At 41.9% G+C, this 19,454-nt stretch overlaps 1 protein-coding gene across 3 annotated transcripts in view; it reads right to left on the reverse strand.

The window, feature by feature from the left end:
- scai (suppressor of cancer cell invasion) overlaps nucleotides 1-19,454 on the reverse strand; it is a 182,030-nt gene extending 162,576 nt beyond the window's left edge. For 2 of the 3 annotated variants that reach the window (XM_072565864.1, XM_072565865.1), the window contains exon 1: nucleotides 19,138-19,454. The gene's annotated coding sequence lies outside the window, so the exon portion shown is untranslated. The remainder of the gene's footprint in view (nucleotides 1-19,137) is intronic. The other variant, XM_072565866.1, reaches the window with a different exon arrangement.

Consider the following 19,454-nt stretch of genomic DNA (forward strand, 5'->3'; position numbering starts at 1 on the left):
CATCGATTCTCCTGCTCCTTGGATGCTGCCTGACCTGCTGCGCTTTTCTAGCAACACATTTCAGCTCTGATCTCCAGCATCTGCAGTCCTCACTTTCTCCCCAGTGGAAACATCTCCCCAACATCCACTCTGAAACTTTCAGAATACTGAATGGCATGAATTATCAGATTCCAACTCCACCACCCTCCCCCCCACTTTCTTAAACTCCATCAAGTATAGTCCCACAGTCCTCAAAAGTTCCGCCTTTCATTCCTGGGAACATTCTAGTGAACCTACTCTGGACCCACTCCAGGGCCAATATGTCTTTCCTGAGGTATGGGTCCCAAAATTGCTCATAATACTCTCCATGTGGTCTGACGAGAGCCCTTACATCCCTGCTTTTATATTCTAGTCCAAGATGAATGCCAACATTTTATTTGCCTTCTTAACGAGCTATTGAATCAACCAGCAAGTTTACCTTAAGAGAAACCTGACCTAAAAACTCCCAAGTCCCTTTCCACTTGAGATTTCTGAATTTTCTCTCCAATCAGAAAATAGTGTATGCTTCTTTTCTTCCTACCAAAGTGCACTTTCTTACGTTGTAGTTCATCTGCCACTTCTTTGCCCACATGCCTAACCTGTCTAAATCTTTCTTTAGCTTCCCCAGCTCCTCAACCTACCTTTGTATCATCTGCAAAGTTAGCCAGAATGCCTTCAGTTCCTTCATCTAGATCATTAATGCACAAAGTAGAATGTTGTGGTCTCAATACTGACTCTTGTAGAACACCAATAGTCATCAGCTTCCATCTTGAAAAGGACCCTTTTATCCCCAGTCTCTGCCTTCTGCCAGACAGCTAAGCTTCTTTCCATGCTAGTATCTTGCCTCGAACATCATGGGTCCTTATCTGACTCAGCAATCTCCTGTGCAGCACCTTACCAAAGGTCTTCTGAAAGTCCAGATGACATCCATTGGCTCTCTTTTGTCTAACCTGCTCGTTACCTCCTCAAAAGAATTTTAATAGATTTGTCAGGCATAACCTCCCCTCGATGAAATCATGCTGACTTTGCCCTATTTTGCCATGCACTTCCAAGTATTCATTAATCTCATTCTTCACAATGGACTTCAAAATCATATCAATGACTGAGGTCAGGCTAATTAGCTTATAATTTCCCTTCTTTAGCCTTGTTCCCTTCTTAAACAGGTGGCTAATTCAGCAATTTTCCAGTTCTCTGGCACCCTCAACGACTCCAATGATACCTGAAAGATAATTACCAAAGCTCCATTAGCTCTTCAATTATCTCCCTCAGAACTCTGGTGTGTAGCCCATCTGGTTGAGCCAATTTATCCACTTTCAGACATTTCGGTTTTCCTAGCACCGTCTCCTTGGTAATGGCCACTGTACTCATCTCTGTCCCTTGATTTTCTTGAGGTTTTGGGATATTACTCACATCTTCACCATGAAGACTGATGCAAAGTACTTATTAAGATCCGCAGCCATTTCTTTGTTACCCATTACTACTTCTCCAGCATCATTTTCCAATCATCCAATGTCCAATTCTGCCCTTTAACTAAAAAAAACTCTTGCAATCTTTACTGATATTACAGACGAGCTTACCCTCATTTAATCTGTTCCCTCCTTAATTTTTTGTTGCCCTCTGCTGGTCTTTGTAAGCTTCCCAATCCTCTGGCTTCTCACTGTCCTTCGCTCCTTATATGTTTTCTCTTTTGCTTTTGTGCAACTCCTGACTTCCCTGGTGAGCCACAGTTGCTCCATCCTCCCTTTAGTATGTTTCTTTTTCCGAGGGATAGTTATTGAGGAATTTGCAATAGCAATGGTATGTGATGGATGGCAGTTATAGGGAGCGTTGGGGAGGGAGGGGTGGTGGCTCAGATATAGTCACATAGTTGGGTTAACTCCAGGAAAGGTAAGAAAGGTAGGCACCTAGTGCAGGTGTATTCTGTGGCTATACCCATTTCAAACAAGTATGTTGTTTTGGAAAATGTAGGGGGTGATGGATTCTCAGGGGAACGTAGCATGAATAGCCAAGTTTCTGGTATTGAGACTGGCTCTAATGCAATGAGGGGTATGTCAGGTTCCAAGAGATCAATTGTGTTAGGGGACTCCCTAGTCCGAGGTATAGACAGACACTTCTGTAGCCAGCAGTGAAAAATCAGAATGGTGTTGCTTCCCTGGTGCCAGGATCAAGAATGTCTCAGAGAGGTTGCAGAATGTTCTCAAGAGGGAGATGGGCCAGCAAGAGGTCATTGTCCACATTGGAACCAACGACATAGGAAGGGAAAAGGTTGAGATTCTGAAGGGAGATTACAGAGTGTTAGGCAAGAATTTTTTTTTAAAAAAAAGGTCCTTGAGAGTAGTAATATCTGGATTATTCCTGGTGCTACGACCTAGTGAGAGCAGGAATAGGAGGATAGAGCAGATGAATGCATGGCTGAGGAGCTGGTGTATGGGAGAAGGATTCACATTTTTGGATCATTGGAATCTCTTTTGGGGGAGAAGTGACCTGCACAAGAAGGACGGATTGCACCTAAATTGGAAGGGGACTAATATACTGGCAGGGAAATTTGCCTGAACTGCTTGGGAGGATTTAAACTAGTAAGGTGGGGGGTGGGGGTGTGGGTGGGACCCAGGGAGATAGTGAGGAAAGAGATTGATCTGAGACGGGTACAGTGGAGAACAGAAACGAGTCAAACAGTCAGGGCAGGTAGGGACAAGTAGGACCAATAAATTAAACTGCATTTATTTCAATGCAAGGGGCCTAACAAGGAAGGCAGATGAACTCAGGGCATGGTTAGGAACATGGGACTGGGATATCATAGCAATTAAAGAAACATGGCTCAAGGATGGGCAGTACTGGCAGGTTAATGTTCCAGGATACAAATGCTACAGGAAGGATAGAAAGGGAGGCAAGAGAGGAGAGGGAGCGGCATTTTTGATGAGGGATAGCATTACAGCTGTGCTGAGGGAGGATATTCTCGGAAATACATCCAAAGAAGTTGGGTGGAACAGAGAAATAAGAAAGGGATGATCACCATATTGGGATTGTTCTATAGATCCCCTAATAGTCAGAGGAAAATTGAAAAACAAACTTGTAAGGAGATCTCAGCCATCTATAAGAATAATAGGGTGGTTATGGTAGGAGATTTTAACTTTCCAAACATCAACTGGGACTACCCATAGTGTCAAGGATTTAGATGGAGAGGAATTTGATAAGTGTGTACAAGAACATTTTCTGATTCAGTATGTGGATGTTCCTACTACAGAAGCTACAAAACCTGACCTACTCTTGGGAAATAAGGCAGGGCAGGTGACTGAGGTGTCAGTGGGGGAGCACTTTGGGGCCAGCAACCATAATTCTATTAGATTTAAAATAATGATGGAAAAAGATAGACCAGATCTAAAAGTTGAAGTTTTAAATTGGAGAATGCCAATTTTGATGGTATTAGGGAAGAACTTTTGAAAGCTGATTGGAGGCAGATGTTTGCAGGTAAAGGGACGGCTGGAAAATGGGAAGCCTTCAGAAATGAGATAACAAGAGTCCAGAGAAAGTATATTCCTGTTAGTGTGAAAGGAAAGGCTGGTAGGTATAGGAAATGCTGGATGACTAAAGAAATTGAGGGTTTGTTGAAGAAAAAAAAAGAAGAAAGCATACGTAAGGTATAGACGGATAGATTGAGTGAATCCTCAGAAGAGTCTAAAGGCAGTAAGAGTATACTTAAGGGGGAAATCAGGCAGGCAAAAAGGGGACATGAAATAGCTTTGGCAAATAGGGTTAAGGAGAATCCAAAGGGTTTTTACAAATACATTATGGACAAAACGATAACTAGGGAGAGAATAGGGCCCCCCAAAGATCAGCAAGGCGGCTTTTGTGTGGAGCTGCAGAAAATGGGAGAGATACTAAACGAGTATTTTGTATCAGTATTTACTATGGAAAAGGATATGGAAGATATAGAAAGCAGCGAAATAGATGGTGACACCTTGCAAAATGTCCATATTACAGAGGAGAAAGTGCTGGATGTCTTGAAACTCAAGTCCCCAGGACCTGATCAGTTGTACCCTAGAACTCTGTGGGAAGCTAGAGAAGTGATTGCTGGGCCTCTTGCTGAGATATTTGTATCATCGATAGTCACAGGTGAGGTGCCAGAAGACTGGAAGTGCCACTCTTTCAGAAGGGTGGTAAGGACAAGCCAGGAAACTATAGACTAATGAGCCTGACGTTGGTGGTGGGCAAGTTGTTGGAGGGAATCCTGAGGGACAGGATGTACATGTATTTAGAAAGGCAAGGACTGATTTGGGATAGTCATGCGTGGGAAATCATGTCTCATAAACTTGATTGAGTTTTTTTGAAGAAGTCACAAAGAGGATTGATGAGGGCAGGGGGTAGATGTTATCTATATGGACTTCAGTAAGGCGTTCAACAAGGTTCCCCATGGGAGACTGGTTAGCAAGGTTAGGTCTCACGGAATAAAGGAAGAACTAGCCATTTGGATACAGAACTGGCTCAAAGGTAGAAAACAGAGAGTGGTGGTGGAGGGTTGTTTTTCAGACTGAAGGCCTGTGACCAGTGGAGTGCCACAAGGATCGGTGCTGGGTCCCCTACTTTTTGTCATTTACAGAAATGATTCGCATGTGAGCATAAGAGGTGCACTTCATAAGTTTGCAGATGACACCAAAATTGGAGGTACATAGTGGATAGCAAAGAGGGTTACCTCAGATTATAACAGGATCTTGATCAGATGGGCCAATGGGCTGAGAAAAGGCAGATGGAGTTTAATTTAGATAAATGCGAGGTGCTGCATTTTGGGAAAGCAAATCTTAGCAGGATTTATACACTTAATGGTAAGGTCCTAGGGAGTGTTGATGAACAAAGAGACCTTGGAGTGCAGGTTCATAGCTCCTTGGAAGTGGAGTCGCAGGTAGATAGGATAGTGAAGGCAGCATTTGGTATGCTTTCCTTTATTGGTCAGAGTATTGAGTACAGGAGTTGGGAGGTAATGTTGCGGCTGTACAGAACATTGGTTAGGCCACTGTTGGAATATTGCATGCAATTCTGGTCTTCTTCCTATCGGAAAGATATTGTGAAACTTGAAAGGGTTCAGAAAAGATTTAAAAGGATGTCGCTAGGGTTGGAGGATTTGAGCTATAGGGAGAGGTTGAACAGGCTAGGGCTGTTTTCCCTGGAGTATTGGAGGCTGAGGGGTAATTTTTACAAAATTATGAGGGGCATAGGATAAATAGACAAAGTCTTTTCCCTGGGGTGGGGGAGTCCAGAACTAGAGGGCTTAGGTTTAGGGTGAGAGGGGAAAGATATAAAAGAGACCTAAGGGGCAACTTTTTCACTCAGAGGGTGGTATGTGTATGGAATGAGCTGCCAGAGGAAGTGGTGGAGGCTGGTACAATTGCAACATTTAAAAAAGGCATTTGGATGGGTATATGAATAGGAAGGGTTTGCAGGGATACGGGCCGGGTGCTGGCAGGTGGGACTAGATTGGGTTGGGATATCTGGTCAGCATGGATTGGTCGGACCAAAGGGTCTGTTTCCATGCTGTACATCTCTATGACTCTATGACTCTCAAAATACTCCCAGAAACTCCTGCCATTGCTGTTTCATTGTCCTTCCTGCTAGGTTCCTCTCCCAGTCAATTCTACCTAGCTCCTGCCTCATACCTGTGTAGTTGATTTTATTCAATTGAGATATTGTTACATCTTCCACCTTCTCCCTCTTAAACTGCAGAGTAAATTTTATCATATTATGGTCACTGTCTCCTCAGAGCTCCTCTACCTTCTGCTCCCTTATCAAGTCTACCTCATTGCATAAGACTAAAATTCAGAATTGCCGGTTCCCTAGTGAGCTCCACCACAATGTACTCTAAAAAGACATCTCGTAGACATTCCACAAATTCCTTTTCATGTGATCCACTACCAAACTGGCTTTCCTCATCCCTCTGCATATTGAAATCCATTATAACTGCAACCTTGCCTTTCTTACATGCCCTTTCTATCTCGGTGTATCTAATGCCCCAAATCCTGACTACTGTTTGGAGGCCTGCAGAAAACATCCATTATTGAATTCTTACCTTTGCAGCTCCTCAACTATACTCACAGATTCTACAATATCTGACCCTACATCGTTTATTGCTATTGATTTAAATTTCACCTTTTATTAACAAGCTAACCCCACCCCCTCTGCCCATCTGCCAATCTTTTTGATAAGCTAAATATCCAAAGATGTACAGCCTCTCGTCCTGATTCCTTGTAGCCACATCGGTGATGCCCACCACATCATATGTGCCAATTTCAATCTGTACCACAAGCTCATTTGCCTTATTCTGTGTACTGCGTGTATTCAGATAAAACTCCATCAGTCTTGTATTGACCAACCCACTTCTCATTGTTTATCCAGTGTATTTGAAGTTTGATTTTTAACACTTTCCAAACACTGTCCTATTTCATGTGAAAACTTTAGTAGCCTCTCCTGAGTTCTCCTTTCTTTTCAATGCACTCCCACAAGTATTAACCTGCAGCTTTGCTTCCCATTCATGGACTTTTCCCCTTCCCTTCCCTTCCTCCCCTACACTTCCTAGTTAACAGTCCTGATGACCACCCTATTTATCATTTTCTCTAGAACACTGGTCCCAGCTCAGTTCAGTTGGAGACCGTCCCAATGGTACAGATCCCTCTTCCAGTATTAATGCTAGTGCCCCATGAAGAGAAACCCCTCTTTCCCACACCACTCTTTTAGCCACGTGTTTACTTCTCTCATTCTTATGTATCTATGCAAATTTGTACATGGCTCAGGCACTAATCTGGAGATTATCAACCTTGAGACCTGCTCTTTAATTGGATTCCTACCTCTTGATAATCCTCTTTCCAATTCTTGCCTATGTTGTTTGTCCCAACGTGGACCACGACAACTGGATCCTCCCCCTTCAGTATCCTTTCCAAATGGTGAGAGATGTCCCACACCCTGGCACCGGGCAGACAACATACCATGCAGGACTCTTGATCCTGCTTACAAAGGATACTATCTATCCCCTAATTATAGAATCCCCTACAACTACCACTTGTCTTTTTACTCCCCCACTTGAATGGGCCCCTGTACCACGGTGTCATGGTTAGCTGGCTCATCCTCCCTGCAGCTCTGTTACTCATCCACAGATAGAAAGGTTGAGAATGAGAATTCCTCACGGTAACCTCAGCTGGGGTGGGATTTGAACCAATGCTGTTGGTATCACTCTACATTGCAAACCAGCTGCCCAACGAAGTGAATTTTCCTTCCTTTTCCCCATAACCTTAAATTATTTCAGCCTTAAAACATTTATAAAGGACTTTACCCCTACAGCTCTGTGGCAAAGAGTTCCAAAGACACTCAGCTCTCAAGAGAAGAAACTCCTCCCATCTCAGCCTTAAAGGGGCACTCGCTTTATTCTGAGACTATGCCCTCTGATCCTGGACTCTCCCATGATGGGAAGCATCATCTTTGTATTTATCCTGTTAAGCTCATTGAGAATCCAATATATTTCAATAAGATAATCTTTCATTCTTCTAAACGCCAGAGTCCAAACTAGCTAAACTTTTGCTCATTAGACAATCACTCCATATTGGGTGAATCTTCTCTGAAATGCCTCCAAATGAAATAATATTTTTTTCTTTAATGGAGGTGACCAAAACTGCTCCCAGTACTCCAGCTATGATCTTACCAGCACTTCATACAACTGTACTAAGATGTCTCTACTCTTATACTTCACCTTCTTGAAATAAAGACCAACATTCCATTAGCATTCCTGGTTACCTGCTAATCTGTATGCTAGCTTTCCGTATTTCATGCAATAAGAAATCCCAAGATTTATACTGCAGCTTTCTGCAGTTTTTCTCTTATGAAACACTGTCCTTTTGTTCTTCCAAAATGAACAACTTCACATTTTCTCACATAATATTTCATTTCCCTATTTACTTAACCTATAATTATCTCTCTGTAAACTGTTTGTATCCTTCTCACAACCCGCCAACATATCAACATATGTGCATGCCAGATACTCACTTTTACCATATTTTGCTATTTATAGTACCTATATCAGAGGAAAGATTACACTGCTGGATTCATGCTTTTAGAACATATCACTAGGAAATAGCATAAAACTGTTCATACTTTCTTACTAAAAGAAATTGCTCTCAATGGTTATCTTTTTGATTAATTTCATCAACTTTGCATGTACATCCAACAAGAAACAATATATACATATTTTCAGATGTTGTTCTTGTTATATACAAAAATTTAGAAGCTGCATCAAAAGCAATTCTAAAATAAGTTGTTTGAATCAGCTCATTAACCTTCAAATCACTGGAACATGAAAACTAAATTTTGGATACTGCAACTGTACTTGGCATTGTTGCAGAAGCGACATGGTGGCACAGTGGTTAGCACTGCTGTCTCACAGTGCCTGAGACCTGGATTCAATTCCCGCCTCAGGCGACTGACTGTGTGGAGTTTGCACGTTCTCCCAGTGTCTGCGTGGGTTTCCTCCGGGTGCTCTGGTTTCCTCCCACAGTCCAAAGATGTGCAGGTCAGGTGAATTGGCCATGCTAAATTGTCCACAGTGTTAGGTAAGGGGTAAATGTAGGGGTATGGGTGGGTTGTGCTTTGGTGGGTCGGTGTGGACTTGTTGGGCCGAAGGGCCTGTTTCCACACTGTAATGTAACCTAAATAAATTTAACTCACATTCCTGAACACCTGCCTAAAAACCAAACGAAAATGTCAGTGAGTGTGTGAGTGTGAGTGTGAGTGTGAGTGTGAGTGTGAGTGTGAGTGTGAGTGTGAGTGTGAGTGTGAGTGTGAGTGTGAGAGTGAGAGTGAGAGTGAGAGTGAGAGTGAGTGTGAGTGTGAGAGTGAGAGTGAGAGTGAGAGTGAGAGGAGTTAACCTGAGGGAAGGTCAACGTAGGACCTTCATGGTGACTTTAGTCAGTACAAGAGTTTAACTTGCACTGCTGGTGTCACTAAGTCAAAACCCAGTAGTCAAACCAACTGTGCTAAACGATCCTGCCCTTTAGAAAAAGTCATCATATTCCAAGGGGTACCGTAGAGCTGCTCTCTCATTGAAGAGACACACTGCTGGTGATTTAACCCAAAAAGATCACCATGCCTCAGGCAAGGAGCAAGGTTGGGAAGGTGGGATCTTCATGGTAACTGAAACCATTATGGGAACCACAGCCTCTTGACCAATACTACCAAATCTGTTGATTAGCAGCACTTCGTACTTTTAAACCTTTTTTTTAAGCGTGGCTAATTTACACAAAAAATAATTTAGAAAGCAAAATATCAATTACATGGCTAAAGCATTAGCGTGTATAATTCAAAAGCATTTCAAAGAGGGAAGAATAAAAGTTAAAAAAAAATGTTATTGTTACAGCATTGTTTCACTAATAGCAGCTTCAGGTTCTCGTAGGATGAATTCAAGATTGTCTGGTTGATTCCAGTAGAAATTTACCTTCATTATGGAATTTGACTACAACTATCATTCAACATCCTTCAATGTCTGCTGAAGGAAAACATGCTAAGCAAAGATCTCTTTCCCATAAGATGTGTTTAAAAATTAAATCGGTCAGAACCATAATGGATCTCATTATGTGAAAAACCTATTGGTTATCTTGAATCTAACTAGGCCAAAACTCCTCTCATTTCAAGGATTTGGACAAAAGTCATGGTGACAGTTTGTTTTAAAACAAAAATCAATATATGCAGTAACTGCACTAAAACAAAAATATGCTAATAGAATACTATGAATAGAGGATAACTGTATGACATCATGTACAGCCACCAGGATACATGAATACCAACTAGCCACAAAAGACATGACCCACTCTCACTAGTATCCTTACTTACTGATGAGGAAGGACACTACTTCGACTGGGACAACACATCCATCCTAGGACAAGCCAAACAAAGACACGCATGAGAATTCATAGAAGCATGACATTCCAACCGGAACTCTATCAAGAAACACATTGAGTTAGAACCCATCTTCTCAGGGGATGGTAAAGGAACAGGAAGTGACTTCACCACATGAAATAATATCACCACAGGAAATGACATCACCAACCCAAAGAAACCCAAACATATAAATAGAAAGCAGGAATTTTCAGCAGTGCTTCGCCTGAGGCCCACTGAAGATGTTACCTAGTAGGGTAACAAAACGTCTGGAAGTGAACCTCCAAGCTCAGCGAGCAAATCTACATCCAAAACCTCAACCTGAGCTACAAATCTTCTCAAAACTCACTAAGATCATGTACAGGTTATCTGCATCGATAGAGCTTCCACATCAGCATGTTAGCCAAACAACTTACTGTCTGATGTAACACGACAACACAAATTTACCTCTACACACTTTGGTAACTGAATATATAGGCACAAAATGCATATTTTTTAAAATCTTGAGCTTTTACATAGAAAATAGTAAATTTCAATTATATTAGAATTTACTGTTGTGACAATTATTTTACAAAAATCAGCTATTCAGTCTTCATTTGATTTGTTTAAAGTTTTGATTTCTCTTATTGCTCAAAGGTGAGGCCTCTTGCTATGGATTCCACCCATCATCCATTGCCCAATGTCCATCTGTGACCCTGGTCAGTAAACAACTGCAAGCCTTTTCACCCAACACGAACACATTCTGGAACAGCAACACTTGTAGATTCATCTTTTACATTTCATCAACCCTTAAGGTACCAATCCACTAATTAGAGTCATAGAGATGTACAGCATGGAAACAGACTCTTCGGTCCAATTCGTCCATGCTGACCAGATATACCAACCCAATCTCATCCCATTTGCCAGCTCTTGGCCCATATCCCTCTAAACCCTTCCTATTCATATAACCATCCAAATGCCTGTTAAATGTTGTAATTGTACTAGCCTCCATGACTTCCTCTGGCAGCTCATTCCATACACGAAACGCCCTCTGCGTGAAAAAGTTGCCCCTTAGATCCCTTTTATATCTTTCCCCTCTCACCCTAAACCTATACCCTCTAGTTCCGGATTCCCCGATCCCAGGGAAAAGACTTTGTCTATTTATCCTATCCATGCCCCTCATGATTTTATAAATCTCTATAAAGGTCACCCCTCAGCCTCCGACGGCCCAGGGAAAACAACCCCAACCTGTTCAGCCTCTCCCTATAGCTCAAATCCTCCAATCCTGGCAACATCTTTGTAAATCTTTTCTGACCCCTTTCAAGTTTCACAACATTGTTCCTATAGGAGGGAGACCAGAATTGCATGCAATATTCCAAAACTGGCCTAACCAATATTCTGTACAGCTACAACATGACCTCCCAACTCCTACACACAATGCTCTGTCCAATAAAGGAAAGCATTGAAAACACCTTCCTCACTACCCTTTTTACTCAACTTTCAAGAAACTATGAACCTGCACTCCAAGGTTAGCAACACTCCCCAGGACTTGACTATTAAGTGTATACGTCCTGCTCTGATTTGCCTTTCCAAAATGCAGCAACTCACATTTATCTAAATTAAACTCCATCTGACATTGTTGTGAGGTGTTGAAATGTAACCAAAGACTGAGATTCTACTGAATTTTTGAACAAGAATATATCACAAATGAAAAATATACTTCCACTGTAAAGAAGAATAGTTGTGTAGATTAATTTGCTATCTTAATGGCCAATTAATTTTAAACATATTTGTAGAAAGATCCCTTGAAAATAAATCCTAGTTCGAAGTTTGTGTCTAAAGTTATGCAGAGGGAGGGTAAAATTGTAAAATGCAATTCTATTTACATTAGAAGAAACAAAATACAGTAAAACAAAGTAGGAACCATTTAAAACAGGTAACTCAAAATCTGGGGTGAATAAGAATCAAATGTCATGATTATTTATTCTTTCCTTACAATGTTGCTTATATTTGTTTCCCTCATACCTTTAACATTAGCTTTTAAGCATCAAGATAAACAGTGTCCACATTCCCTACGGTCAATCAAGAACCAGATGGAGGTCACACATTCCTTAGGCATCAAACATTGATATAACATTAACTCAGCTCATTCTTTCAATACAAACAACAATACAATCTGCTTTACCATGTGGCAAGTGTGAAACAAAAACAAAATTTCATTGTTTTGTTTGGTTCGGAGTAATTCTCAACACAAAAGTTAAACTAACATACGAGTTACTTGTGTCAAAATGTTAACTGATCTGTTGGAACGTTACTGAAATTTATTTTTCAGTATTCTTAAATTCTCTTTGTTTACTAACCAATATCAAAGCTCCATGGACAATTTGTAGATAAAACTAAAATGCACACTAAAATTATCCACACCACATTCAAAACTAAAGTACACAATATATTGGCTCACTTAGTTCCAATTCTTTATAGAAGGACAGACACTGAGCAGAAATGTTTTCATTTAAAAACTCTATCTTTTAAGCCTATAGAATATGTATGCAAGAAAATAAAAGGCGAGTATGATCAATGTGAAAGCATTTTAAAACAGCTACCAAGATTTCCAACTCTTGCTGTGAATTCAGATTTCGTAAACTCAAAACTCTCTATACTTGCTGCAGGAAATTACTAGACCAAAATTTGTACCTGTACAACTATATAGATGACAATCAGTCAAAATGTCATGCACTAAAATAGTAATGTTTCAGCTATTATCAACCAACAAAAACATCACCTAAAATAGCTACTATTTGAGACCAGTATGGCACTGCCTTCAGAAATGTTGATTACTTTCAAAGAAAAAGGAATTTCTCTTGGAGCACCCTTCATTCAAAAGTCAGAAAGGACCTTCAAAACAGTAATGGCCTATCTGAATCACATCTGCAACAGCAATATGTGAATGGAGAGAGTGATGCCCCAACTCTTGATGAGAAAATATCATGCAATTGTTTCAATTTAATTTCTGCAATGTTGACCACTGCTTATCAGTGTACAAATCAAAGCCACTGCAACCCTACCAGCCAGACATTGTTGATTTACTGACAAATAAGCATTTAGATTCTCCTTATTTAGCAAATATTTATAAAAATATCAAAGTTGAGAATGCTTAGATAATGTTAAGTGCAAATGTATAATTGAAAAACATATTGCCCATTGAGAGTGCACGGTGGCTCAGTGGTTAGCACTGGCACTGAGGCAGCAGAGACCAGGGTTTGATTCCAGCACTGGGCACCTGACTATGTGGAGTTTGCACATTCTTCCTGCATCTGCATGGGTTTCCTCCAGGTGTTCCAGTTTCTTCCCATAGTCCAAAGATGTGCAGGTTAAGTGAATTGGCCATGCTAAATTGCCCATAGTGTTCAGGGATGTGTAAGTTAGGTGCATTAGTCAAGGGGAAATGTCGAGTAATAGGGGAATGTGTCTGGGTGGGTTACTCTTCAGAGGGTAGTTGTGGACTTACTGGGCCAAAGGGCCTGTTTCCACACTGTAGGAATTCTAATTCTAAACACTGTTTGTTACGCGTGTTCAAATTACAACAATGGTCAACATCAATATAGATAATTTTAAAATCATAAAATGTGACAGAAATATTCTAAATGTGATTATTGTTTACACTCAATTCCACTATTCATTCTTGCATACTAGTTCTGTTTTCATCCACCTTCCTGATAATTAGTTGTGACTGGCTTAGTCCAATCCTGTTCCATGATTTACCATTAAAATATACAAGAAACACGCAAACTACTTGCCCTTCAACTTTTCCTTCCTTCAACTGAATAAGAGCCTTTCATTTGTGTAATTCTTGCAATTACATGCTCAGTAGTGACTGGGAACTTTGTATAAAAGAGCACAATGCATACTTTCCAGCTAATGCACCCAATTAGGCTTTTTGAACTTTGCCTTATACAAAACATTCCTTCCTTACCCATTCTGTCTCAGAAAGATTACAGATCATGGTAAATTACAGTTCCCAAGTGTTCTCTCACCTAAATGGTTGTCTACTTCACCACTGAAATCACCACAGTTCAGACCCATCTAAAATCAGCATGAACAGTTCCCATATAGCAATGAGAACTGGAACTTAGACTGAATTTCACAGGGGATGAATATTGTCTACTATAGTGAGTCAATAAAAGAAAGATATGTATTTAAGATAAATTGCTCAATAGCCAGGATGGAGAATGTAAGACTTCTTTTTAAAAAGGTTGTACGATCTGGATTGCACAGCCTGAAAAGGACAATGGAAGCAAATTCAATGATTCTTTCAAATATGTAAGGTACAGACATGATAGGTGGAGAGAATCCTTAGAAGAGGCTAAAGGCAGTAGGAGTATACTTAAGAGGGAAAATTGGGAGGGCAAAAAAGGGACATGAAATAGCTTTGGCAAATAGAATTAAGTAAAATCCAAAGGGTTTTTATAAATACATTAAGGACAAAAGGGTAACTAGGGAAGAGTATAGGGCCCCCCAAAGATCAGCAAGGCGACCTTTGTGCGGAGCTTCAGAAAATGGGGGAAGATACTAAACGAGTTTTTTGCATCAGTATTTACTGCAGAAAAGGATATGGAAGATATAGAAAGTAGCGAAATAGATGGTGACATCTTGCAAAATGTCCATATTAGAGAGGAGGAAATGCTGGATGTCTTGAAACGCATAAAAGGTGGATAACTCCCAGAACCTGATCAGGTGTACCCTAGAACTCTGTGGGAAGCTAGAGAGGTGATTGCTGGGCCTCTTGCTGAGATATTTGTATCATCGATAGTCACAGGTGAGGTGCCAGAAGACTGGAGGTTGGCTAATCTGTTGCCACTCTTTAAGAAGGGTAGTAAGGACAAGCCAGGGAACTACAGACCAGTGAGCTTGACGTCGGTGGTGGGCAAGTTGTTGGAGGGAATCCCGAGGGTCAGGATGTACATGTATTTGGAAAGGCAAGGACTGATTAGAGATAGTCAACATGGCTTTGTGCGTGAGAAATCGTGTCTCACAAACTTGATTGAGTTTTTTGAAGAAGTAACAAAGAGGATTGATGAGGGCAAAGGGGTAGATGTGATCTATATGGGCTTCAGTAAGGCATTCGACAAGGTTCCCCATGGGAGACTGATTAGCAAGGTTAGATCTCACGGAATACAGGGAGAACTAGCCATGTGGATACAAAACTGGCTCAAAGGTAGAAGACAGAAGGTGGTGGTGGAGGGTTGTTTTTCAGACGAGAGGGCTGTGACCAGTGGAGTGCCACAAAGATCGGTGCTAGGTCCTCTATTTTTTGTCATTTACATAAATGATTTGGATGCGAGCATAAGAGGTACACTTAGTAAGTTTGCAGATGACACCAAAATTGGAGGTGTAGTGGACAGAGAAGAGGGTTACCTCAGATTAAAACAGGATCTTGATCAGATGGGCCAGTGGGCTGAGAAGTGACAGATGGAGTTTAATCCAGATAAATGCAAGATGCAGCATTTGGGAAAGCAAATCTTAGCAGGATTTATACACTAAATGGTAAGGTCCTAGGGAGTGTTGTTGAACAAAGAGACCTTGGAGTGCAGGTTCATAGCTCCTTGGAAGTGGAGTCGCAGGTAGATAGGATAGTCAAGAAGGCGTTTGGTATGCTTTCCTTTATTGGTCAGAGTATGGAGTACAGGAGTTGGGAGGTCATGTTGCAGCTGTACAAGACATTAGTTAGGCCACTGTTGGAATATTGTGAGCAATTCTGGTCTCCTTCCTATCAGAAAGATGTTGTGAAACTTGAAAGGGTTCAGAAAAGATTTACAAAGATGTTGCCAGGGTTGGAGGATTTGAGCTGTAGGGAGAGGTTGAACAGGCTGGGGCTGTTTTCCCTGGAGCGTCACAGGCTGAGTGGTGACCTTTTCAAGGTTTACAACATTATGAGGGGCACGGATAGGATAAATAGACCAAGTCTTTTCCCTGGGATTGGGGAGTCCAGAACTAGAGGGCTTAGGTTTCGGGTGAGACGGGGAAAGATATATAAAAAAATAAAGAGGGTGGTACATATATGGAATGAGCTGCCAGAGAAAGTGGTGGAGGCTGGTACAACCGCAAGAAATGCAAAACTTGTGCCGAAACCTCCCCCCTTACCTCCCTCCAAGGCCCCAAGGGACACTTCCATATCCGCCACAAATTCACTTGCACCTCCACACACATCATCTATTGCATCCACTGCACCCGATATGGCCTCCTCTATATTGGGGAGACAGGCCGCCTACTTGCAGAACGTTTCAGAGAACACCTCGGGGACACCCGGACCAACCAACCCAACCACCCCGTAGCCCAACACTTCAACTCCCCCTCCCACTCCCACTCCACCAAGGACATGCAGGTCCCTGGACTCCTCCATCGCCAGACCATGGCAACACAACGGTTGGAGGAAGAGCGCCTCATCTTCCGCCTGGGAACCCTCCAACCATAAGGGATGAACTCAGATTTCTCCAGGTTCCTCATTTCCCCTCCCCCCCACCTTGTCTCAGTCAAATCGCTCGAACTCAGCACCGCCTTCCTAACCTGCAATCTTCTTCGTGACCTCTCTGCCCCCACGCCACTCCGGCCTATCACCCTAACCTTGAAATCCCTCCACCTATTGCATTCCCAACGCCCCTCCCCCAAGTCCCTTCTCCCAACCTTTTATCTTAGCCTGCTGGACACACTTTCCTCATTCCTGAAGAAGGGCTGACGCCCGAAACGTCGATTCTCCTGTTCCTTGGATGCTGCCTGACCTGCTGCGCTTTTCCAGCAACACATTTTCAGCTCTGATCTCCAGCATCTGCAGTCCTCACTTTCTCCTCGAGGCTGGTACAATTGCAACATTTAAAAGGCATTTGAATGGGTATATGAATAGGAAGGGTTTAATGGGATATAGGCCGGGAGCTGGCAGGTGGAACTAGATTGGGTTGGGATATCTGGTCAGCATGGACGGGTTGGACCGAAGGGTCTATTTCCTTGCTGTACATCTCTATGACTCTTATGAAACCAGACCTGGAAATGCATGTGAAATGGGAAAGGAAACCCAAGGCTGTGGAGAAAAAGAGTTGAATAGCTCTTAAAGCACAATAAGCCATATTTCTTCACTCTGAATTTCTGTTACACAAGGCAAAAATATAGCCATTGTTAAATTGATACCAAGTACTTCATTAAGCGTGATTTGTGTGTTAAAAAAGTTGCATTTATACAGTGTCTGCTGTGATCACAGGACATCTCAAAGTGCTTTACAGCCAAACTTCTTTTGAAGTAAGTGTTATAATGTGGAAAATGTATCATCAGCATATAATCATCAAGCAGAAACTGTGTATTATATGTCCAAAATCACCTTGCAATTAATCAAATAATTTTGTGAATCACTGTCACTGCTGTCATGCAACGAAAATGAAAAGCCATTTACAATGTCACACATACAGATTATAATAACCTGACAACTTGTTTGTGATGTAACTTGAGGAATAAGTATTCCGGGACATGAGGGATGAACACCTCCTCCAAAAATACAACCACTATGGGTATTTTATGTACATTTGAGTACAAAGACAAGATTTCAGTTTAATCTCATCCAACACATGGTACCTCCCAGAGTGCAGCCCTCCTTAGTTCGGCACTGGAAATGACATCACGTTTTCTCCAGAACTCTCCAAAGACACGACCAGACCTGCTGAGTTTCTCCCACACTCTGCATTTGTTTCTATCATCCACAGCAATTTGCCTTGTCTCAAATGTCAACTTTTGCTTTTGCAATGGGACTTTAACTCACAATATTGTGCACTGGAGACAATGTTGCCAACTGAGTTATAGCTGAACTCATTATAGAGGCTCATGAGAAGTTATCCCTATTATTTTCTAAAACTGAAAATGCTAATAAATTATTGTAAACTAGAGAACAGGACATAAATTCTCAGCAATTTTGTTGTTTTTCCTTGCAGTCTAATAGCAAATAACTTACCACAGGGTCTTCAAAGGAAATCCTGTATCCTTTTCATATCACTTCACAGGTCTACATCTCTCTCTAACCACAGACAATTAATTACATACTCATTTCTCCCAACAGCAGTTGGTCGTTGAGGGAAAGAGAATACACGTATACAACTGGTATTTCCATTATACATTTGACATAGTAAAACATTCCAAAGCACTTCACAAAAATAATTATCAAAATCTGGAAGAGCCACAGGAGGTGTGAGGACCAGTGACCAAAAGCATGGTCAGAGGTAGGCTTTAAAAAGAGACTTCCAGGTAAGTGATGCAGAGAAAAAAGTGGTAACAATGTGTCATCTGTGTCTCTCCACACCACATCCCTTCCTCCCCCAGGTCATAAATTCAAGACACACTCTAGAGACATGCATAAATATTCTAAAACCTGTTATTAACTCCCAAATGAGCAATCCTACGGTTCATCTATGTACTGAGGTAGCGGGAGTACTATGACAGTACTTGAAGATGTGCAGGGGTCCTCGCCTGATGCCCATTATAAAACTTCAACCAAGACCAACATACATGTTTTTTATCACCCGTGGGACTTCGTAATGCAGAAATTAGCTGCTGCATTTCACTGCATTACAGCAGTGATGATAACTCTAAAAAACAACTGGCTGCAAAACGCTTTGAAAGCTTCGATGTGAGAGAAATAATATACAAACGCAATACTTTTCCTGACAATTATAATATCCAACACTCTAAGGTGACTCTCGACAACATGCAAACAGGTCACTTTGTGAATACCTCAATCGCCAGTCTTTTTAATGGGTCACAAAGAAAAAAGGGTGCCTCAAACAATCCCAAATTGTGACTCGTCTCTTTTGTCGCAGGCGAACGATCTGCCCAATAGTGGTTGTTATGGATAAACAGAAAATTGCTGGAGCATTTCGAAGCCAACATCCCACACAACCGACCTCAGCATCCCCTCCCCCCACACCTCTTTTGTTATAGATTGAACTTTCCGTCAATTTGTTCTATGAGCTATCGGGACATTTAGATTAGACATTCTAAACACAAAAGCGCAAAAATGCAGTGGGATAACTACAGGTCAAGAAGCGGCGGTTATATCATGGTCTGGAAGCTGCTTTGCTGAAGGTGCTTCTTGCACAGAGGTAGCACAACATGTCCACCTGCTGTCAGCCCATGGAAGCTCGTACCCTCAATCACATCTGTGCCAAATCTCCGCCCCGCCGCCACCATCCTCCGTCTTACCTGTTCGGACTCCCCTCTTGTTTCAATCCTCTGGGAGGCACGGCCTAAAAGGTGGCCAGGTTTTGAAAGCAAGAAGCTTCTCGAGCCGATAGCCGACGCGGGATCCTCACTCAGACCGACCCCTTCTCGTTCTGACGCAATGAAGCCGCTCGGTGCTACTCCTGCTTTTCTTTGATCTTGCCCACCCCTCTTTACCTCACAGCCGTCTACTCTGCCCCAATCCTCGCTGCCATCAGCCGCCGCACCTGAGACCAACTGTCACCGACTAAGACACGGCCCCCAACGTCTTTTACTACGCGCGCCTCACACTAACATCA

This window comes from Chiloscyllium punctatum, chromosome 49 (assembly GCF_047496795.1).
Source record: "Chiloscyllium punctatum isolate Juve2018m chromosome 49, sChiPun1.3, whole genome shotgun sequence".
Taxonomy (NCBI): domain Eukaryota; kingdom Metazoa; phylum Chordata; class Chondrichthyes; order Orectolobiformes; family Hemiscylliidae; genus Chiloscyllium; species Chiloscyllium punctatum.